General features: G+C 36.1%; 1 long non-coding RNA gene and 1 pseudogene across 2 annotated transcripts; one reads left to right on the top strand and one right to left on the bottom strand.

The window, feature by feature from the left end:
* Nucleotides 1-15: 15 nt before the first annotated feature.
* Nucleotides 16-22971, top strand: LOC122308242 (annotated as a pseudogene).
* LOC122308245 lies at nt 22339-24606 on the bottom strand. Of its 2 annotated transcripts, none has more exons than XR_006241965.1 (2): nt 24473-24606; nt 22339-23775 (listed from the first exon to the last, which is right to left on the bottom strand). It is a non-coding gene; the product is annotated as an uncharacterized LOC122308245 (long non-coding RNA). The 2 variants fall into 2 exon arrangements; XR_006241966.1 differs by lacking the exon at nt 22339-23775 and adding an exon at nt 24089-24341.
* Nucleotides 24607-25827: the final 1221 nt, after the last annotated feature.

The following is a 25827-nucleotide window of genomic DNA, read 5'->3' as shown; positions in this document are numbered from 1 at the left end:
TACGGAAGCTAATACAGACTGAAATTCTTTCTTTGTTTTTTTGTTTTTCCTTTCTTTTTTTAACGTTCCGAATATCCTTGCATTGAATTGTTAGCAGCAATGCTACGTCCATTTTCTAAACAACATTAGAACACCAGTAAATGAAGACAGCCGTGTCTATCGGTTTTGTCTCGCTAAGCTTGGTGGGGGGTTGAGCCGTTGATGTTTGTGTTTGTTGCCTGTGTTCGTATTGGAGACCCACATGAATTTTCCATTACTCGCCAAAAAGGTGGTGTAATTTCAGTGTAAAAGTACACAACTGCCTGGAAAACACAGTCCAAAGACGTTGATATTGAAGAAGAAACCTCAGGCAAGTCTGTTTCCTCTCCATCTTTCTTCTCATTTACCATAATTCCAAAACCATGCCGGCCTCGTTTATCATCAGCTCTCAATCTCCACTTCTCGCTCTCTCCTTGTTATAATCAAAATGCTCCATATACAAGACGCGTCCCTACTGTGCCACCTAGATATTCACGAAAAAAGAAAAAGAAAGCATAGACTTCGACTCAACTGCTGAGACGCGATGGGTTGTACTCTAGGAAAGCCTCCCACGCCGTCTCCCCCTCGACACATTGAGAGGTTGAAATCGGAGAATGGGTATGTTAGGGGACGGAGACCCATTGATCGCAACCAGCTTCCGAAGGACTCTGCAGCTGCGGTGCCCATAAACTGCCAAGTCGAAGATAAGCATATTGTGGGTGCGGTGAATACTGAAAGGGACGGTGGGGGAGACAGGGTGGTTGTGAGAGAGCGAGAGAAGAGTGGAAATGCTTCGAAGAGGTTTCGGTCTAAGAAGATTGGAGGGGATGAGCTTGTGGGTGGGTGGCCTAAGTGGCTTGTTGATAATGTACCTGGAGATTTGCTGTCGGGTTTGGTTTCCAAGAGCGCCGATTCCTATGATAAACTCGCTAAGGTTTGATGATATTGATTCTATCCTTCTGTTATTAGAATACATAAGCGAAGTTTTGTACTGTATTCATTATGTCCAATTGACTCTGCTTCCATTCTATGATGACTGGCATTCTTGGGAGGGTTTCAAATGGCGGGATTTAGATTGTAGTTTCTCATATAAACCGCATGAATAGGGAGAGGAAGCAACTGATCAGAGAGAGAGAGAGAGAGAGAGGTTCTAGCTGCAAGGAGTAGAGCGGGAGAGGATTCATATGTTGATTTTCTTTATTTCAAATTATCTTCCTCCCTTGTTCTTTGCGACACCCAAATTTAAGAGAGGATAGGGAGATTAGAAAGAAGACTTGATAGTGGGGAGGTGTTCGAGTTTCTTGGATAGTTGCCTGTTGGAGATAGAAAGATCTTAATCATTCATATAGTTTTGTTTCTTTGAATTCTTTTGGACTGTTTTAATAGCAAAATTGTATTTTTCTTGAATTTGGACAAAGTTTTTGTAAATTTCAAATCCACATAAGATTCATATAATTTTAAAATCTAAAAGTCATATATAAAATCTTAATTTTTTTGTAACTTTAAATATGTCCCATTATTTTTTTTAAAAATTTCATTATTTTTAATAATTCCTTGATCCTTTATTTTTTTGTATTTATTTATATTTTTGTGTGTTTCAACTTAGGTTTATAATTTTTTTATGAATAAATATTGGGAGCAGCCCCTATTTAGGATCAACCGGAGACACACCCTACGTGACAGATGTGTAATGACCAAATTGACCCCACTTTCTTTTCCCTCCCTCAGTAGTATTGTGCTCGATTTGAGTTCGAAAAGAACCTCTCGAGCTCCCCTCTCCCCGGCTTTCCCCCTTCCTGTCGTCGGCATCCCCCCACCAGTAGCACTCTCCCCCTCGTCTTGCTCAACCTCTCCCATTCCCGAATCTCCTCATTCTTTCGTTTCGTCTTCTTCGATCTCCCTCCCGAGTTCCGTCATCAACATCCCCCCACCAGCACTCTCAGCCCCCTCTCCCCATCGTCTCTCTCATCTTGTCCCACAAACTCCCCCTCCCGAATCTCCTCATCCTTTCGTCTTCTTCGATCTCCCTCCTCGAAGCGAAGCAACCACCGACCTCAACCCTCCCCACTAGAACCTCAGCCCTCCCAAGGAGATCAGTCTCTAAATCCACCAAAGGAAGCCCTCATTCAGCAAACGCGAAGCCACCCTCAGCCCTAATACGCGAATCTGTGGGAAGGTAGGAAGGTAAATAATCTGTGATTCTAGGGTTTGGGCAATTTTGTTTTTCCTCTATTTACTTCATTATTTTTTGCTCCCTGTATTTGCTAGAAACTAATGGTGCGGGGGTGTAGATGTTGCCGATGTTGCCTCTCATGGCATACATTTTTCTGTGTAATTATTTATCTAGCATGAAAGAAACTAACAGAGCTTCTTCTGTCATTTTCTTTGCAGGTCTGTGTATTCCAAAAACTCCAAACAAAATAAACAGGGGCTATTTTACCCTCGCTATCCAGGTTATTTCATCACATACGATTTTAGTTATAATAAAAAAAACTCCTTCATCATAGAATGTAATTCTTAGGTTAGGCTTGATATTTGAACTTTCTTAGATTCATATGTAATTCATGATTAACTATTACTTCATAAAATACAAGCACATATGGCAGTTGATATGTGTAATTCTCATATATCATAATGTTTAATTTAATTTTTTCTAATTTCTAACTGTTCTTTCAGAATACGTCTTGGACCTCTGTTATGGTAGTTCTATGTTTTAATTTTTTGAAGGTTATTAGTTTGCTCATTCTCATGGACAAAAACAGGAAAAAAATTAAATGTTTTTCCCATTGATTACTTCTTTGTTGTACTTGATTTGATTTGAAAAGTAAAACAAATGCATATTTGGCTAATAGAAAACTCAATTGCGATACTTTGTTTTAGCTTAACCCAATGGTCTAAATGTAAAATCCCACCACGCACACTACACTTGCTGCTTGTCGTTTGGCAGTATGCTAGCCCTTTAACCATAAGTTTTAAGCATTGAATTTTGATTAGCAATTGCAATTCTACCATCTGTTGGGTCTGACTAGTTTTGGTTTGCATATGTTTCTGAGAGAAATATGGAGCACAATTCTTGCTAAAGTCAGATGCATTTTTATATTTAATACTGCACATACTATTAAGCCATTAATAAAAATATGAGATAAAAATGTTTAGTTTCTAATTTTGGTGAGATCAAATTTTAAAATAAGCTATTAGTTTTTGTTTTTTGTTTTACTTTTGTCAAGGTGAAGTCCTTTGGGGGTTTTGAGAAAGATTTGAAGTTTTTGAGTCTCCCTATTTTTGTTTCTTCAAAAGAGAACTAAGCTTTCTACCCAATGGAGTTTTAAACCTTCATGCAGGTCCCCCTGCTGTAACGTAATGATGTTTTTATGATTTACCTTACTTTTATGTAAGTTTCCAGTGTCTACACATTCTGGAGAGAACCTCAATAAAACCAGTAGATTTTATTGGTAATTATAAGTCTCCTTGAACTATTTCATAAATTTTATGAATTACAGACTCCTGACTTCGACTTCTCAGAAGCACAAATTTATCTTTGGTTTTTTAGAATCAGTCATGTCAGCATCTCGATCATCATCTTTACTTAATGATTTGTCATGGAATCTCTAACTTGTTGGTGTGGTTTGAGGACATCACTAAAGACATTTCATAGGTCAAAGAATCCTGGAAGGAGATTTTTTGCTTGCCCAAACTATAAAACGGTAAGTCAGTAACTTGATGCTTTGGTTTGCTGCTTGGGGTGTATTTTATCATATTAATTGAAAATATTTTCTTTGTGTAGGGAGAAGCAAGATGTGAATTTTTTTGTATGGGCCGATATACTTTATTTGCTAGATCTAAATTTTCGTGCCCGTGAGAATAAGGCGACAAATATTACGTGGAATGATGTATTACAGCACGAGTATGCCGTTCGGAAAAGGGAAGATAAAGTGAGAGAGATAGCAAAGAATCTGAAAAAGCAAAAGTGAAAACTTTGTGTTTGTACTGGGTTCTAACTTTTATAATAGTGTTTATTTGGTTTGTCTAAATTCTATGTAAAGTACAGTGTATGAACTCTTTTTGGTTTTGCATGGTTCTTTTAAAGTGCACATGGTTTGAACCAAGACCATGTATGTAAATTGTACCCATCCGTGTAATACAGAACTTTTTTCAATGAAATTGACTTTGTAATGCCTCTAACAAAGTGTTATTTAGTGACATTGCTCAAAACATGGATGTTATTAATTTACAATCAGTTTTTATGCACTTGAAGTATTGTTTTTTGGCTGCTTATGGTAAGTCATTCAACCTACTGGAACTATTGAGTACTGTAGAGTCTGGTCCACACCGCTCGAGCGGAGGCATTAGCCTCTAGAGCGAAGCCAGACAGATTCGAACGCTCGATATTAGTTTGACAGTGAGCTCGAGCAGAGGCGGAAGGAAGTTTCGCTCGAGCGGAGGCATTGGCTGCTCGAGCGAAGTCAGGCAGAGTTGAACGCTCGATGTCAGCTCGACAGTGAGCTCGAGCAAACATGCATTTTTACACACCTCTAGGGTTTTTTCCGCCGTTTGACTATATATATAATTATTATATCATATGATCGTACTGTAGAAATACTGTGGACTTACAGTAATTGATCCGTCATTGTAGTGTGATATTCCTCAATAATAAAATCCTCTGCAACTCCCGTGGACGTAGGCAATTTGCTGAACCACGTAAATCTTGTGTCATGTGTGATTACTTTTCTCATTCCATATTTCTTTTTCAATTTTTTGCCATCGTTTTTCACAACAGGAACGACCACAGAACAGGCATGAGAGTGGACTGGAAACGAAGTGCTATATATATTCTTGACTTAATACATAATGTCAAAGCTGGATATTGGACTGGAACAATTCCCTGCCATCAAACTTGTCCGTGTATTCCATATATACAACTTCCAACATTTTGGCTACATAACAGTAATGGATATTGGAATGGATATTTTGCTGTACAATAAAACTCTACATTTAGCTCTGAGTTATAGTATGAAATATATACAAATATTTACAAAAGCCATCATTCTAAAATCAACAAATCTTCAGTTCAGTGCAGCCTCTTCAAACCGAGATGAACATAGTGACAACACATTAAATCAGCCCGGCTCCAAGGCAACATATAATGCATTCCGAGTGAATCGTCAACCCAACAATGAACTCTTCCCATCAAATTATCAATGCGTTTATCAGTGGTAAAAAATGGAGACAAAACCCAAAAATACAGTCAATAAATAGTGAATAGCAGAACATCAACCCAACAAAAAATCTACATCAACCCAAGAATATTTTTTGTCCTAAGAATACTACCTCAACATGATAAAAACTTCCGAGTAGATATATGGAGATGAAGGCATTCACTCAATCGACTCAAAACTGATGCTACCAACTCGGATCAATAAGCAACATTAAATTAATGTTGGAACTCAACCTATGAACTAGAATTGAGATATGCTCCATTTTTTAAGGTCTTTTAACAATCATCATAACTACTTCCATGAGATACATGGAGGTGCAGGATTTTCCATGGATGCATGACTGATGACAGGATTCCACAAGGTGATGACAGTTTCAGATCTACCTAGCCAGGACAGAACCATCACAAGAAAATGCAGCAGCTGTGATTGACTTTTTTCTGCATTGGGAACAAAAATCAGAAATGCATGATTGAAATTAACAGTTCCTATCATCAAAGAAACAGAGTTGCCAATTATAAGTCATTTTTACCTGCCATTCAACACAATCAAGATCTAGGATCTCACTGTATCAACTACAAAGAAAAGCAGAAAAGCCATGCAATTAGCTACCTTACATCCTTATCAACTACAAAGAAATTGCTTTATATGCCAACAATTCTTAATACTTATGAGGGGCATGACTGATGACAGCTTTCATTATCAATCTATCAGAGAAGCTAAATGGACATAAAAATCCTTCCAACAACCCATCTCAAAAAACTCTCCACCCAACTCAACTAATACCAATAAGTTAATGTCAATATGGATGCATTTACCAATTTATTGGTTGATTTCAACAAGACCACCGGAACATTTCCAAAACTATTTTAAAAATTATATCCAAGCCTCCATCTTTGGGAGTCATAATAAGGTCCGATCCTCATCTACACCAACACTGATTTCACAAAAACTTCCAACAGCTTACAAAATCAATATTTACAACCTGCAGGAGATTGAAAAGCCATCGGGTATTATATAAAAATTCAGTTAAATATAACAAAGATCTAAATGTAATACATAATAGAAAGAGTTGTTACTTGAGCCCTTCTCAAAAATTCCTACAATGTTAAGGTTGAGATCCTGGGCTCTCACCCACTTCACTTTCATCTACCAAGAATTTCCTGCAAGTCTAAGTTCCATCGACAAAAAAAAAAAAAAAAATTTAGAATTTGAACTACTAAATATCAAGTAACAAAATAAGCATCAACAATTAATACCTGTTTTTTTCGCTTTGTTGCCAGTTTCTCCACAGGTGGAGCATTCCTCTTATTTTGAGGTCTCCCTTTTCCTCGAACGATGTTAGGGTTTAAAATCTTTTTACCCTTATCCAAGGCCACCGTTGGGTTGGCCATCGTTGATTGGATAGTCGACTGACATGTGGAACCTTCACATGTTTTATCAAACTCATCAACATAGTGCAGGAATGCATGGACTTTGTCATTGTTTGAGGATATTTTGGATGCTAGTTTCGAACATCTTTGGATCATAAGCTCGTAATTAAGCGTGTCTGATCTACCCCGCACATCATCATAACTACTTCTGATTAATGTGTAATGCCTCTTTAAGTCCTTTCTCCATCAATCTAGGAAATATTCCTTCGGCAGCATATTAATATTTTTCAACTGACAGACTCTAAGTGCATGCCTATAAATAATCCCCCTCATCTCAAACAAACCACAAGTGCATTTTACCTCACACTCATCTTCGTTATAGTAAACTGAGTAATGAACTCTTTTGGTTTGCTCATCAAATGATATTTCATCCAACACATCAAAAATTAAAATGCACCCCTGTGTGCTTACTAACCAATAATTACAATACATTAGGCCCATAAACTCTCTTTGGATCTCCTTAAACTTTGCATTTGTATAGACTTTTTGAAACTGCTTCTCAATTTTGAAAGGGGAGACACAGGGGATAGTTTGATTGCTACAATTGAAATCAGTCGTTGTCTCGACCTCCACTTTCTTTCTAAGAGCATTATCGAATTGGTCAACAAATTCCTTCAATGTCGTCCCAGCATGGACATACCTGTCAAAAAATAAGAGTTATAGTATAAATTATAATATACGTATAAATTTATAATAGTATTAATATAGTTAACTTAATATGTTAAATCACTATAATTACATAGATTATTAGTAATAAGATTATTATTATTATTTAATATAATATTACCAATTTATCACTAACATATAGTATTTTAGAAATACTACTAGTATAGTTGTTAGTTAATATAGTTATAGTATTAGTACTGGTGTAATAGTGTATTATTAATTTATTAATTATAGTAAATAAGTCACTAACTATTACTCTATATTAATAGACTAATAGTATTATATTTATACTAATATATATATCATAGTATGGAATATCTTTTAAAGAGCTTCTTGGTGCAAGTTGCAATTAAGTGGCTAGTTTGTTAATGATAAATATTAAATATTATGATTGATAACCTTGTTTAAATTGTTTTGATGGATATAGAATTTTTTTTAAAGTAAAATCTTTTATTCAAATTTATTGTATATAGACAAATTTTCTTTTATGATTATTTTTATTTTCTTTCAAGTTATTTTTTGGTATTTTTGGCTTAAAATTGGATAAATTGTTAGTGAGCTTTTACTGTTAGGCTAAAAAATATTGGATATAAAGATTGAGCCAATGGCCTATTTGGAATAGAGTATCGACCGGACCTAACCATCCCGGTTCTTATGGCTATTCGGTCTGGTATAGGGTGGGAAAATCTTGAACTACATAGGTCTGGTTTGGTCTACAAAACCTCATGGAAAGGGACCCAACCTCCCCCACCCCCCGCCCCCCAAAAAAAAAGTACAGAAACACTGCAAAAGCATCAATGATCAATGATGAGTTGTCAGATATTGTGAGAAAATTTTAACAACAATAATTAGATTACTCTTACCACCACCATATCTAAAAGTTCTAATTAAGAAAATATAAAAAGTAATTTGATTTAGAGCAATTTTGTATATAAACTTCTTGCTATCACAGATCAGGCAAGGAACTTACAGCAATGTGTATAAAGCTCGAGATACGGACACCAAAAAGATTGTTGCTTTGAAGAAAGTGCGGTTTGACACTACGGAGCCTGAAAGTGTGAAGTTCATGGCAAGAGAGATTAAGATACTGAAGATGCTAGATCATCCCAACGTGATCAAGCTTGAAGGATTAGCCACTTCAAGGATGGATTATAGTCTCTATCCGATTTTCAATTTCATGGAGTCTGACTTGACCGGGATTATCCCACGTCCTGGTGAGACGCTCAACAAAGCACAGGTTGGCATATAATTCGAAGAATTAAATTTATCTCTTTCCATAAGTTTTGATGAACTTGACGACCTTCTTGTCAACGAGGAATAATATTAGGCACCGTATTAAGAAAATTATGGAGGAATGTTAGGCACCGTTTGTTGTATATAATTGACTTTCCATGTATAGTATTCGGTGGCATAGTTTATATAATAAAGAGAAATCTCAAGGCCAATTCATTCAGCCATTCACATAGAGTTTCATCTTATCTTTGACATGGTATCAGAGCTTTCTTGAAATTTTTTTCTTGTGTTTCGGTCTATCTTAGTATTGTTGGCTTCATGGTTCATGGCACACTGATCTGCAGGTTCTGCAAGTTCTCAGCAAACCACACGAGAGCCACTTGAATTTTTTTTTTCTCTCGATTTTTTGGTTGTCACCTGTGAGCTCCTTTTTCTCTCGGCAGTTTCTCTCAGCAGTTTCTCGCCTATAGACTTCTTCCCTCTCCAATTCTCTCAACTCTCATGTAGGTAGTGCACTCTCTTCCCTTTCTATAAAATTCCAAGTACATCAATCCCAGCCTACTCCTTTTAATCAATTCTCACTCCCTACACGTCTCTCTCTCCCTCTCTTCAACCGACCTCACATAGTACCAACGTGAACTGTTTCAGTCTGGGTCTCAGCAACCCAACGTGAACTGGGTCTCGGTGTTTTATTTTTTTGGCAGTTTTTCATTTGCAGTGGGTCGATTGAGAGCGAGTTTTGAGAATTTTCTGGAGTTCCTATGAACAGACCGTGAGGCGGCGTCTTTGTTTTTTTGTTCTTTCTTAACTTTTTAGTTGATTCGGACGAAGTTGCTTGTTGTTTTATTTATTTTTTGTTTGCTTTTCATTCTTTGATTTTTTTTTTCCTTTTTCCAGATTTGAGTTGGTTAAATTTTTTTTTTTCCTTCTTCACGTGGGTCTCTTTCTTCACGGGTTGGCTCTAATTTTTTTTTCTATGGATTCTGCACATGTGTGTATCAAGTTTACGGGCAACAATTATTCTACATGGGCATTTCAGTTTGAACTTTTTCTTAAGGAAAAAGATATTTGGGGTCATATTGATGGCACTGATTGTGCACCCAATCCTGATAAATCCAAGGATTGGGCTATGCTTGATGCTCGAATTATGTCTTGGTTTCTTGGCTCAGTTGAGTCACATGTTGTCACCCACTTACGGCCTCATTGCACCGCTCAATTCATGTGGACTTACTTAAAGAAAGTATATCATCAAGATAATGCTGCTCGTCGTTTTCAGTTAGAGCATACGATTGCCATGTTTTCACATGACAATCGTTCCATCCAAGATTATTATTCGGCATTCCTGACTCTTTGGAACGAATATTCTGATTTGGTTACTACAGATGTTCCTGTTGCCTCTCTTTCCACTATTCAAAGTCTTCACGAGACTCGTCGTCGTGATCAGTTTCTTATGAAACTTCACCCCGAGTATGAATCTGTTCGCTCTTCTCTGCTAAATCGCTCTCCTGTTCCTTCTCTTGATGTTTGTTTTGGTGAGTTACTTCATGAAGAACAAAGGCTTAGTACTCAAGCCTCTCTGGAACAATCTCATGGTAGTTTAGGGTTCCCTCCGATGGCTTATGCTGCTCAACGACGAGGACCGCCTGTACATTCTAGCTCCTTACAGTGTTTCTGCTGCAAGGAATATGGGCATATTGCTGCTAATTGTCCTAAGAAATACTGTTCTTATTGTAAGAAGAAGGATCACATTATCAAAGAATGTCATATACACCCCCAAAATCGTTAGGTTCAAGCATTTCAGACTTCTATAGCACATGGCTCTTCCTCCGGTGCTTCCTCTAATCTTGCACCTCCTCCAACAAATTATTGCACACCAGAAATGGTGCAATAGATGCTAATTTTAGTATTATCTGCAATAGGGTTTCAAGGACCAGGTAACGGGGGAGCCGATCGTGAAGGGACCTAAAGTGGGGCGTTTGTTTCCACTATGTTTACCTGTTCCAGTACCTTCTTCAGTTTCGTCTATTAAGTCTTTTACTTGTCATAATGTTCCTGATCTAAGTATGATGTGGCATCGTCGTTTAAGTCATCCCAATGCTCAGATCTTATCTCATGTATTGCACTCAGTTTTTCTTGATAATGAAGAACGTTCTTCTTTATCTCTTCAATGTGATTCTTGTAAACTTGGTAAAAGTAAAATTCTTCCATTTCCTTTACATGCTAGTAGAGCTTCTCACTGCTTTGATCTTATCCATAGTGATGTTTGGGGACCTTTCCCAGTTAGTTCACATGAAAAATTTAAATATTATGTGACTTTCATTGATGATTATAGCAGATTCACTTGGGTTTATTTTCTTCGCTCTAAATCTGAAGTTACTTTCACTCAGTTTTTTGTGTATATTAACAATCAATTTTCTACGACTATTAAGACATTACGCACAGATTCTGGTGGTGAATATTTGTCTATTGAGTTTCAGGCATTCTTGGCTTCTAAAGGTATTATTCATCAACGTTCATGTCCTGCTACTCCTCAACAGAATGGAGTAGCCGAACGCAAAAATCGCAATCTTCTTGATGTGGTACGTACTCTCTTATTAGAATCCTCTGTTCCATCCATGTTCTGGGTCGAGGCTCTGAAAACTGCTACTCACTTGATTAATCGTTTACCGTCCCAACTCTTACACATGGAGTCTCCCTATTTCCACTTGTTTGCTAAACAACCTAGTTATGATAATCTCCGAATCTTTGGTTATGTATGTTTTGTCCATTTACCTCCTCATGAGCGACATAAATTATCTGCTTAATCAGTTAGATGTGCGTTCTTGGGATATAATGTGTGTCAAAAAGGATTTGTTTGCTATGATCCTACTTCACATCGTACACGCATTTCTAGGAATGTTATTTTCTTTGAAAATCAACATTTCTTTCCTGTGTCCTCTATACCCTCTTCTTCTACTGTGGTCCTTCCTCCTTTTGAACAGCAATTCTCAGATCTTCATCCAGTCAACTCTCCTTTTAAACCAAGTATTGTGTATACGAGACGCTCCCGCCCACAGTCTCTTCCGGTGGCTCAACCGATATCTGATCCTACCACGCTCCAGGACCAGTCAGTTGCAGCACCTTCAGAGCACTTGGTACGTCGCTCTTCTCGAGTGTCAGTACCTCCGGATAGGTATGGGTGGTTTGCTTCTGCTCTTACTACTGCATTATCCAATTTTGATATTCTCACATGCTACTCACATGCTGTCAAGCATGATTATTGGCTACAAGCTATACAGGAAGAAGTTGCCGCTTTAGAGGCCAATCACACCTGGGACATTGAGCCATGTCCTCCCACCATTGTTCCTTTAGGTTGCAAGTGGGTTTATTTAGTCAAAGTCCAATCTGATGGAAGTTTGGATTGTTACAAAACTCGACTTGTTGCACTTGGGAATAATCAAGAATATGGTGTCAATTGTGAAGAGACCTTTGCTCCTGTGGCTAAGATGACTACTGTCCGTACGATTCTAGCTCTTGCTGCTTCTAGTGATTGGCCACTACATCAGATGGATATTAAGAATGCTTTCCTTCAAGAGGATCTTAAAGAGTGTATTTATATGAAGCCACCCCTGTGATTGTTCACTTCTCCAACTTCACATGTGTGTAAGCTTCGTCGCTCTCTTTATGGTCTCAAACAAGTTCCGAGGGCCTGGTTTGATAAATTCCGCACAACTTTATTACAATTTTCATTCAAGCAGAGCAAGTATGATACTTCATTATTTTTTCAAAAATCAGACAAGGGTATTGTTGTTCTTTTAGTTTATGTTGATGATATTGTGATCACTGGTTCCGATTCTGTTTTACTTGACCAGCTCAAGATCCATCTCTTAGAGTCCTTTCATATGAAAGATCTTGGATCTCTCACATATTTTCTTGGTCTTGAGGTGCATCGTAGTCCCTCTGGTATTTCACTCAATCAACATAAGTATGCTAGTGACTTGGTGGCTACAGCTGGCCTACAGGAGGCTACTTCTATTGATACATCTATGGAATTAAATGTTAAGCTTCGCAAAGAGGAGGGTGACTTACTTGTTGATCCCAGTTTATATCGAAAGTTGGTGGGTAGCCTAGTTTATTTCACCATTACTAGACCAGACATTTCTTTTGCTGTACAGCAAGTCAGTCAATTTCTTCAAACTCCTCGTCATCTTCATTTGGCTGTTGTTCGCAGGATCATACACTATGTTCAGGCACTTCTGCCCGTGGTTTATTTTTCCCGGCTAGCAACTCTACTCGTCTTGCTGCTTATAATGATGCTGATTGGGCTGATTGTGCGGATACACGTCGCTTCATTACTGGTTGGTGTGTGTTCTTAGGTAATGCATTGATCTCTTGGAAGAGTAAGAAGCAAGACAGAGTTTCTAAGTCATCTATAGAATCTGAATACCGTGCGATGTCTTTAGATTGTTCTAAAATTATTTGGCTTCAAGGTATGCTTGCTGAACTAGATTTTTCAGAGACCGATCCCACACCTCTACATGCCGATAATACGAGTGCTATTCAGATCACAGTCAATCCTGTCTATCATGAGCGCACGAAGCATATTGAAGTCGATTGTCACTCTATCCGTGAAGCATTTGACGCTCGTGTTATCACTCTTCCACATATTTCTACTAAACTTCAAATCGCTGATATCTTCACCAAGGCTCTTACTCGTCATCGACATTGCTTCTTAAGTAACAAATTGATGCTTGTTGATTTACGGGCATCAATTTGAGGGGGGCTGTCAACGAGGAATAATATTAGGCACCGTATTAAGAAACTTATGGAGGAATGTTAGGCACCGTTTGTTGTATATAATTGACTTTCCATGTATAGTATTCGGTGGCATAGTTTATATAATAAAGAGAAATCTCAAGGCCAATTCATTCGGTCATTCACATAGAGTTTCATCTTATCTTTGACACTTTTGTGTATGGTTGTAATACGCCAGATTGTGTATAAGAAATGTGGAATGGGATTACTTGAAAAAGAGTAGTCCAAATCCTTTATAATAATTTCAAAGGACTAGACTTTTTGGAGTATGGTTCCGGATGTGGCTTACAATTATCTGGGGTTTTCTTTTTTCTCCTTTTGATACAGGTCAAGTGCTATATGCAGCAGCTACTTTCCGGTCTCCAACACTGTCATGAAAGAGGAGTTTTACACCGAGACATTAAACCCAACAACTAGTTGATAGACCGTAGGGGAGTGTTGAAAATTGCTGATTTTGGTCATGCAAACTTGTATAATCCTGAACAAAAACGTTCCCTTACAAGCTGAGTGGTGACACTCTAGTATAGGGCTCCAGAACTACTGTTGGGCTCCACGGATTATGGAGCTGGTATTGATCTTTGGAGTGCAGGATGTGTGGCGCTCCCAAATTCCGTTTGGGATCAAACGGACATTTGAAGCGTCGAGACATGCAACACAAGGTTACCTACCCTCGTTTATGACATATAAGATGCAATGTTCCTAACATGCATCTAACATTATGCAATATTCGCAACGGATAATTTTTTTCTTTAGCAATACTATGCACCAAATTGAAAATATCCCAAATGTTTAAAACATACTTCATACATAAAGACCCATTGAATAGATCACAACACTAGTCTAAAATGGTTATGATCCAAAAAGTACTAAAGATACAACTCTATTGTACAAGTAGTAATTTACGTTAACTACTATATTAACATTGACGTCGCACCGTCGCTTAGTCAACTGTGTCTAGTTGATCAGCTCCTGATTCTCCTTCAGGTCCTGTAACAAGATCTACCATTCGGGGGGAATGGTAGTTGGGACTACCAAAGTGAGATTTGATTACAAATCTGAGTAAGTTAACAAAAAGCTTCCACACAAGCTAATGATGCATGCATGACAGTAAAAACACAAATGCATAATCAAATTCATAAGTAATTAAAGCATAACTTAGCGTACAACATAGCATAATTGACATAACTTAAATTGAAACATGAACTGAACTTGACTTGACATGAACTTGATCTGAAACTTGAATTAACATGAAAAATACATACTCCACAGTTGTTGTGGCCCCATGTATTCTACGTGTAAATACATACTCCACAGTTGTTGTGGCCCCATGTATTCTACGTGTAAATACATACTCCACCGTTGTTGTGGTCCCATGTATTCTACACAAACTTGACTTAACATGAAAAATACATACTCCACAGTTGTTGTGGCCCCATGTATTCTACGTGTAAATACATACTCCACAGTTGTTGTGGCCCATGTATTCTACACAAACTTGACTTAACATGAAAAATACATACTCCACAGTTGTTGTGGTCCCATGTATTCTACATGTAAATACATACTCCACAGTTGTTGTGGCCCCATGTATTCTACGGAAACTTATTCTTTAACTGCTTAAATACATACTCCACAGTTGTTGTGGCCCCATGTATTCTACGTGTCATAATTGTTGTGTCTCACGTAGTGTATGCATCACAATTGCTGTGACTCCATACATAAGTAATCAAGATGAAACGTGACTGGAATACGAAATGATTGAAGCCCTGACGTAACATAACGTGACTTGAATATAACTTGAAATACATGACCAACTTGAGATAGAAATATTTCGTAACATTGCATAATATATAATAGACAACATATTTAACATGACATATTTGCAACAGTGAATATTACATGACTTGACATATATGTAATAGATGGCATACTTACTTAGCATGACGTACTAAGTATGGCATACTTAGCATGACGTACTAAGTATGCATGACGTACTAAGTATAGCATGGCATACTTGAATATAATATTACTTGACAGAATATATTATGTAAGAGATAAAAATTGACGACAGAATAAATTCTGTATAATAGACAATTACGTGATAACTTGGCATGGCATGACATATATGATAACACACATACATACACTGTAGTTCCTTTACTTAGCACACATACACAGTAGACTGCTAGTAAATTAAAAACTAACTTACCTCGATCTCCGCGTTTCTAATAAAACTTCAAGTGCGACCACGAGTAACTGTAATTAGTGATTCTAAAAGTTAGAACTAAATCACTAATAATTTGAAATATGGAAAATACTAACTTAAAGAGTAAAATTTTCTATATGTGGAAAAATGACCGTTTTACCCATAACTTAAGGATTTTGCATACTAATTCCAAAAGTTTCCAAAATTTACATTCCTCATGTAAATTTTGTCCTAAACTTAAATATCAACTCAGAAAAATTTAAAACAAAACACAACTATGAAGAACACACTATGGCTGAAACATCCATAGGCCATTTCCCTTGATTTTTGTTGCAATTCCTTCCAACTTCAAAACTCATGCTTAAACCAAAATTTTGCAACAAACATCTTCCAATCCTAAGTTTAAAACCATACTTAAAACATCCATTTAGAAAAAACTAATAATTAACACTAAACTTTTTTTCTAAAAAGATCCAAGCACTTGAATCACAAGTTTTGACCTTAAATCAAAACATCTCCAAGAATTTCAAAAATCAAATCTTACTTCTAACATATTCATAATATCATCCTAACATCAACCATGCTTTAAATCATCAAACTAAAGTCACCAAAATCATAAAATAACATTTGGAGTTTTTGGTTTTACACTTAGTCCAAAAACAGAAACTTTTTCCTCAACTAGTTTTGATAAATCTCTTGATCTATGACTTATAAATATATGATTTTCAAACCAAACCATCACATGGTTTAAAAATATGTCCTAAAATATATATAAGCTTCTAATTCAAGATCACATGGTTAGAAATTAATCAAAACATAAATTTAGCCAAGAATATCCACACTTTGGCTTATCTGAATATCTCTTTGCATAAAATTTCATATCTTTGAAACTAACATCAAATATCTTCAAAATAATAATATAACATGTATATAAGATGCTTAGGATCCTCCAATAAAATTATCAAAGTCATTGGAATAAGTTTAGACCACCAAAGAGTTAAACTTTCTCAAAACAGAAACTGTTTTTCCTCTTCCAGTTTCTAAGTTTCTAAATCTAAGAAAATCTTTCATCAAAACCTTTAATCATGCAAAATCCTCAACCAATAATCATATACACATGTTAACAATACTCCATAAAAATTTTGGACCAATATCTATCCATTAGCTCGGTCAAAAACTCCAAACTATAACATATTTTCCAGTTTATCTTCCAGAATGACCTTTCTATAGTTTATACAATATTTTACTGACCAAATGATTTTCAAATGGGACAAATAATATATCCACGTAAACTAGACTAAAAAAGGAACAACTTATATGAAGGAGACTTTATGATAAAATACTCACAAAAGCTTCGAAATGGGTGTGCAAAAGACCTCCTAAAAGCTGTCCGAGAGAGAGTGTTTGATATTCTTTCAATGGAAAGTGTAAATGAAGATAATTTTGTGGGGAGAGGTGGCTGGAGATACTTATAGATGAGATATGGAAGAGATGAGGCTGGAGTTGAGAGTTGAGTGTAGTTTTCTCCTACCCAAAATATCTATAAAAGATTATCTCATAATATTCTATCTAATAGTATCTACAAAAAATCAACTTAAGATATTTTTATCTAATAATATCTATAAAAATCAACTCAAAATATTTTTACCCAATAATATTCATGAAAATTACCTCAAGATATTTCTTTTTATCCAATAATATCTACAGTTTTGAACAGACGTTTTGTCCGAAAATATGAAAAAATGTTATTACGCCATAAGACTTTAAATAACCCTCCGAGTCTAATGGCACAAACCATAATACATTTTGACACTTCTAACTATCTCCAATAATAAAAAACACACTTATGATACCATATACACTAACTATGTAGTTAGACAAAAACCTATACGATTAATGGATTCGTGAAAACTTATGGGGTTTTCACGAGGTTCCTAAAGTTAATAGAAATTTCACAATTGAATTTCTAGCAGGCTGTTACAGGATGTGTGACGCCCCTAAATTCCGTTTGGGATCGGACAGACATTTGAAACGTCGAGACATGCAACACAAGGTTACCTGCCCCCGTTCATGACATATAAGATGCAATAATCCTAACATGCATCTAACATTATGCAATATTCGCAGCGGATAATTTTTTTCTTTAGCAATACTATGCACCAAATTGAAAATATCTCAATTGCTTAAAACATACTTCATACATAAAGACCCATTGAACAACTAAGATCACAACACTTGTCCAAAATGCTTATGATCCAAAAAGTACTGGAGATGCAACTACATCGTACAAGTAGTAATTTAACTACTATATTAACATTAACGACGCACCGTCGTTCAGTCGACTGTGTCTAGTTGGTCAGCTCCTGATCCTCCTTCAGGTCCTGTAACAAGATCTACCATTCGGGAGGAATGGTAGTTGAGACTACCACAGTGAGATTTGATTACAAATCTCAGCAAGTTAACAAAAAACTTCCACACAGACTAATGATGCATGGATGACAGTAAAAACATAAATGCATAATCAAATTCATAAGTAATTAAAGAATAACCTAGCGTACAACATAGCATAATTGACATAACTTAAATTGAAACATGAACTGAACTTGACTTGACATGAATTTGATCTGAAACTTGACTTAGCATGAACTTGCTCTGAAACTTGAATTAACATGAAAAATACATACTCCACAGTTGTTGTGGCCCCATGTATTCTACGTGTAAATACATACTCTACAGTTGTTGTGGCCCCATGTATTCTACACAAACTTGACTTAACATTAAAAATACATACTCCACAGTTGTTGTGGCCCCATGTATTCTATACAAACTTGACTTAACATGAAAAATACATACTCCACAGTTGTTGTGGCCCCATGTATTCTATGTGTAAATACATACTCCACAGTTGTTGTGGCCCCATGTATTCTACACAAACTTGACTTAACATTAAAAATACATACTCCACAGTTGTTGTGGCCCCATGTATTTTACGCATCACAATTGTAGTTAAATACATACTCCACAGTTGTTGTGGCCTCATGTATTCTACACATCATAATGTACTCAAGATGAAATGTGACTGGAATACGAAAGGACTGAAGTCCTGACGTAACATAACGTGACTTGAACATACTTAGAATACATGACCAACTTGAGATAGAAACATTTCGTAACATGGCATAACATATAATAGACAACATATTTAACATGACATACTTGTAACAGTGAATATTACATGACTTGACTTACATGTAATAGATGACATACTTAGCATGACGTACTTGTAATGTACAGTAATACATAACAGAATATATTATGTAACAGATAAAAATTGATGACAGAATAAATTCTGTATAATAGACAATTACGTGATAACTTGGCATGGCATGAAATATATGATAACATACATACATACACTATAGTTCCTTTACTTAGCACACATACACAGTAGACTGCTAGTAAGTTAAAAGCTAACTTACCTTGATCTTCGCGTTTCTTATAAAACTTTAAGCGCGATTACGAGGAACTGTAGTTAGCGATTCTAAAAGTTAGCACTAAATCACTAATAATTTGAAATATGGAAAAATATTAACTTAAAGAGTAAAATTTCTATTTTACTCTCTGCGTGTAGGAAAATGACCGTTTTACCCATAACTTAAGGATTTTGCATACTAACTCTAAAAATCACCAAAATTTACATGCCTCATATAAATTTTATCCTCAATTCAAATATCAATTTAGAAAAATTTAAAACTAATCACAACTATTAAAACTCCATAGGGCCGAAATTCTCATATGCTATTTCTATTGATTTTTGTTTCCAACTTGTTTTGATCAACCTTTTGATCTATGACTTATAAATATGTGATCTTCAAACCAAACCATCACATGGTTTAAAAAGATGTCCTAAAACATATATAAGCTTCTAATTCAAGATCACATGGTTAAAAATTAACCAAAACATAAATTTAGCCAATAACATCCACACTTTGGCTTATCTGAATATCTCTTTACATAAAATTTCATATCTTTGAAACTAACATCAAATATCTTCAAAATAATAATATAACATGTATATAAGATGCTTAGGATCCTCCAATAAAATTATCAAAGTCATTAGAATAGGTTTAGACCACCAAAGAGTTAAACTTTCTCAAAACAGAAACTGTTTTTCCTCTTCCAGTTTCTAAATCTAAGAAAATCGTTCATCAAAACCTTTAATCATGCAAAAATCCTCAATCAATAGTCATATATACATGTTAACAATACTTCATAAAAATTTCGGACCAATATCTATCCGTTAGCTTGGTCAAAAACTCCAAACTATAACATACTCTCCAGATTCACGCCCAGAATGACCTTTCTATGGTTAAAAATACTTTTGACTGACCAAATGACCATGGAATGATACGAAAAATATATCTACGGAAACTAGACTCAAAGAGGAACAACTTATATGAAGGAGACTTTATGATAAAACACTTACAAAAGCTTCGAAATGGGTGTGCAAAAGAACTCCTAAAAGCTGTCCGAGAGAGAGTGTTTGGTATTCTTTCAATGGAAAGCGTAAATGAAGATAATTTCGTGGGGAGGGGTGGCTGGAGATACTTGTGGATGAGATATGGAAGAGATGAGGCTGGAGTGAGAGTTAAGTGTAGGACTCTCTTACCGGAGTGAGAGTGGAGTGTAGGACTCTCTTACCTAATAATATCTACAAAAATCAACTCAAGATATTTTTACCCAATAATATCCACGAAATTAGCTTAAAATATTTTTATCCAATAATATCTACAAAATTAGCTTAAGATATTTTTATCCATTAATATCTACAGTTTTGAACAGACGTTTCGCCCGAAATTATGAAAAAATGTTATTGCGCCATAAGACCTTAAATAACCCTCCGAGTCTAATGGCACAAACCATTATACATTTTGACACTTCTAACTATCTCCAATAATAAAAAACACACTTCTAATACCATAGTAAATAATAACACTAACTATGTAGTTAGACAAAAACCTATACGATTAATGGATTCGTGAAAACTTATAGGGTCTTCACGAGGTTCCTAAAATTAATAGAAATTTCACAATTGAATTTCTAGCGGGCTGTTACAGGATGCCTATTGGCAAAGATGTTTGTTGGAAGACCATTTATGCCTGGGAGAACAGAGGTAGAACCGCCTTTAATAATACAAATCCAGAAGAAAAATTGGATAGATTCTGTTCCATGCATGCATTGCATATTTACTACTTTTCTTTAAGGATATGCGTGCAATGATTCTACACTGGCTGTTTTTAAGTTCTACCTCTATTGTACACAGGTTGAGCAGCTTCATAGGATCTTCAAACTTTGTGGTTCACCCTCAGTGGATTACTGGAACAAAATGAAGCTACCAGCAAGCTTCCGTCCACCGCGGCATTATAGGCCCAGTTTTGAAGAAGCCTTCAGCCCCTTACCACCTTTCATTTGGCCTTTTGACTACACTTCTTGCTCTAGACCCAACCTGTCGTGGCAGTGCTGCTTCTGCTCTCCATAGTGAAGTGAGTATAAATATAATAGCTGGCAAGCTCTTTCTCTGTGCTCATTGCCAGCGGTATAATGACATTTCAGCACTTTTCTTTGGTATAACCAAAACTTTGTACTAAGAGTTTAAAATTGGAAGGTTCTGGTGCTGGACTTACTAGTATTAGGGAAGATTTTAGGATATGAAGGGTACTTTGCTCCATGTAATTGATTAAAGTTTAATAGAAGCACAAGGGAGAAATAATGTAAGGCCATCTTAAACTTGAAGCATATGCTGTTTAGGCTTATTCCAGAAGCAAAATGAACAAAGAAATAGCTAAAGAGGAATACAAGTGTTCCTAATGACTACTTTCTATTATCTTCCTCCTGCTTTTATAAAATTACATCACAAAAGAAAATTTATGCTTTATTCTGAGGCTTTTTTTTTTCTTCTGCTTTCTGTTCTTTACTTCAAGCCCATTGGCCTGCAATCTTTCAGCTCTACCAATTCCCAGGAAAAAGAAGAATCAATCTAAAACCCGTGATCAGAAGATGTATGATTTTAGTTTATAATGTGAAATTATTTTCCTCAATGATGTGATGAATAAATCTATGTAACTATCATGATGTCTCCTACCAAAACCTTAAGCAACTTAGTATGTTCTGTGGGCTGTAACTCCATGAATTTACTTCTTGTGATTTTCCATCTTATAGGCGCAGGACTTCTAAAACAAAACAATCAACTCGAACAAAAGATGATGGTCATCAGGGAAAGAAACTGATCATTGAGCAACCCACTGAAGATTTTGACTCTAATAAAGAGGTAAGATGTATCACCTTGAGATCAGCACCCTAGAGCAACATCTTCAGTTGAAATTATACTTCCATTAAGAGTGACGTTTTTTTTTTTTTTTTAGGACGATGGAATTTCGTTGCGTATGCAAGGAGAATATATATTCAAATCTAAGCAATACCGGATAAAAAATAACATATGGAGATGGTAATAGGGCAGGGCCACGGATGTGAAGTCAGACTTGCTTGGTATATCTAGTTCATTTGATGGCTGTGCATCACAGAAACTTTTACAGTGCTTTTATAGAAGATGTTTGGTTTAATCTATATGAGCAATTCAAGAGAAACATTACTTCTCATCGCGAATTTGAATTACCATATGAAATGAATCTTTACCTACTTGTTGAGCTTGGTATTAAGAAAATAGGGGGATATAGTAGAGCTGAAAATCTTAATTCATATCTGTATTCTGTGGTCATATGAGAAATATTCATCATTAATTGTTTATCTCTAATCATACCAATAATTCTGTCGCATATTAAATGATTTCATAGGTTAACCATTTACATGAAAAACTACTAAGGCATTACATCAATCAAAATGAAAAATCTAAGATAAACAACATGAAGAATAGTTTGAATCCACTTGAACTACCTCTTCTTCTTTCAATGGCGTACCGAGCACATGCCGCTGCATATAAATGAGTTTCTTCTTTCTTCTTTATGTTTTCCTTAAAACTCATTGCAGGGGAAGAAAGCAGAGGCACACATGCAGAGCCAAGAAATGGGTTACAGTGGAAGCAGCGCCTCCTCTAGCGTCACAACAACTCGGAATGACATAAGCTCGGATGCATCCTTATCCCCAGCTGGTCGTTCTGATCAAAAGAGGGGCACCAACAACTGAGTTTCATCCCAATGCTCTCAAGAACATCAAGAACCCTACACTCTTGCAGGCCTACATAAGGGATATCATCAACCCGAATGAAGGCAAAATACTGCCTCATTATCGGAGGTCTCTTTCTTCAATCGATTTCCGAAGTCTAGATCTGGAAAAGATAGCAAAACTCTATGAATTCGACAAAGATAAGGCCATCAAGGATAATCCTCCCTAATATGTTCAGTGCCCATCACAATCAGCACATCAACGGCACCCGAGATGCCACATAAGTAACCTCTGTTGCGTGGGATGCCATAGACGGTCCAGGTTTTCAGTGAAGAAGAGGAACAGCAGTCTATTAAACCCAGAATAACTGTATTGTATGTGAAGAATAAACTGTATTTTTTGTATTGAATAAGTTTAAACTTTACAAATATATAATATTTCTCTAACTCTTGTCATGAACTGAATCACATGCATATAATTCTCTGAAAAATAATAGGGTAAGTCATTCTTCTGTTAGAACATCACCGTGGCAGAAAATCACTGACTCGAATATGTTGAAGATATGTATTATAAATTCATTCCCAAAGCAACTATATCGCATTCGATCGCCACGCAAATGCATTTGCCAGCAATAGACCGGGCGAATTACACCAGAGGAGCAGTTTTGTTCGAACAGGAGCTTAAATATGTGCCGATTAGGACAACCAAAGCAAGATTAGCGCACGAGGATAATCGAGTTCGATTGACCGGAGAGCCCACCCTTGTTGAGCCTTATAAGCCTGTGATCCTTGCAAGAGGGATGGAAGCGATCAACAATATTAGTAGCACAGGGTACGAAACTGGGTCTCATTTTAAGATTAACGATGGCCAAAACCGATCCGACGGCAACTCTGTTGAATGCAGTCAGCAGTATTTAGAGCGGATATTTGGGATTCATTACTGAAAAGAATCTTGCTTTGGATGCCGTACGGATTCGGTTAGGCTCTTGCGGCGCTTTCGTAGGTTACGAGAAATATCTTCCAATGGTGAGTGCCTAAGTATCGGATAATAATAAATAAATAAATATGAAATTCATATAAAAAAATTAATTATTTAATAATAAATTTTATTTTTTTTAAAACGATTAAATATCACTTATACATTTTATAACTATACGTAACATTACTCAGCGTCACGTGGATTACAGACAAATGGTAGGTTCCTTACTAACATGAGAAATGTTTGATTTACAAGCAGATTTCTATCGGTTTATAAGTTTACGTATGTAAAATGTGATACGTATAGAGCTAATACTCCTCTTTCGTCTTTATTTTGAATGAATTAAGCTGGAACAATTCTCACGCCTATGATAACCCATAAACTTTATAAATACTACTTCGGGTAAGTAGACCACACTGGATCCATTTTAATGGATATTGAAGAGACACAAGTCCATTCTAAATTTAAGAACTTTCAAAGATCTAACAGACGTGTGATATCCAGAAAACCTGCGTACGTACTTACACCCATGATACACGAAAAGAAACATCGTGAATTGAAAATTAGGCACACAGGTACGCTAGCTGTATACGTCGTTCAACCGGGCTAGCTAGACAAAACCTACGTTTAAAAGAGAACAACATGCAAATGAGATCTGATATATGATTTTAATCTTCACTCGTCGTCGAAACTGTAGGTAAACTTGCTCTTGATCCACTTAAAGCTGTTTCGCAAAGAAGATTTGAGCTTACCTTCCACGGCATACATGTTGTAAGCTGCAACCCTTTTCCTCCTCTCGAGCTCTGGATTGCTGGAGCTGCCTAAGCCGTCTATGTTGCCGCTGCCGTCAGGACTGTTGAAGCTGTATGACTTGGACCTGTTCTCGAAATCAGATCGGATGTCCGAGTAAGGTGTCGAGTAGTAGTGCCCTGCAAATGATTTGCTCCTTTCCATGACCTAAATATATTGCCTGATGAAGAAGGATAATGTGCCCCTGCTCCACAATACCATTTACATTTAAAGGAAGAGAAACTTTTGGGACTGTGTTTTGGGATAGTGTTTTCCCACACTTGCATACATTTTGTCTCCTGTGGACATCTTTCAAAATAAGAAAACTTTTTAGCCTAAATATATATTTGTACATATATAAATATAATTATGCTATCATGTATATATATGTATATTATATATGTATATTGTGCGTAACTCGCATTGTTAATAGTTAATAGACGTTGGATTGTGATATCATGTAGAATATGGGGCATGCTTGTGCGGTCTGCATTGGATTGAAGATATGCGTATGGGATTTAGTGGCAGACAGTAATTCCCAAGTCTCGAGTGCTTGAATAATGTCATAAATAATATCAAAGAATAATGCTATTCAAATAGTGAAGTATTATAACTACAAAAAGATTTCATAAAAGTAAACTTATAAATTGATATAGTTTTATATAATACATTAGTTTTACTTTACAATAAAAATAATTTTACAATTTGATGTACTACATCAAGCAATATCAGTTTATGGATTTACTTTTATGAAATTCTTTTGTAGCCAAAGCATTTCTTATTCAAATATATTCAACTAGGTAAAAAGTTCAATTTATAGATGGCAGTCATTACAAATTACATTGCTGTAAAAATTTAGAAAGAAAGTCACATTCCACGTATACAAACCTATGATTTGATTTCACGTAAAAAGAAAAGAAAAAAGAAGAAGAGAGAAACCAATTACAAAATTTCTCTTTAACTTCTTGTTTTGTTCTTTCGACCGCTTCCTCTTTGAAAACAATAGCCACATGATGCAATATTATTACCAGCGAAGGAAGGAGAGAAAAAGGACCTAAACTTGATGGTGTTTATTTCTTGATGTGGAAGTTCATTGGCACAGTATTTGCAGTCCACATGAGGCTATGCACAATGCACATTGCACATTTTTTTATGGGCTATGCACAGTGCTCACAATGATGAAATAATAAAGAGATCGAACTGGCAGGCAGAGATGGTGACTGAACCTGTTGATGAGGAATATGCCACCACCGAATGTTAATGTTTCATTTGGGTGGTTTCAGATAATGGAGGGGTCATATCATTTATCGAGCTTGAT

The sequence above is a fragment of the Carya illinoinensis genome, chromosome 4, assembly GCF_018687715.1.
Source record: "Carya illinoinensis cultivar Pawnee chromosome 4, C.illinoinensisPawnee_v1, whole genome shotgun sequence".
Classification (NCBI taxonomy): Eukaryota; Viridiplantae; Streptophyta; class Magnoliopsida; order Fagales; family Juglandaceae; genus Carya; species Carya illinoinensis.
The sequence above is the reverse complement of the archived record's forward strand: the minus strand, read 5'-3'. Positions and strand labels throughout refer to the sequence as shown.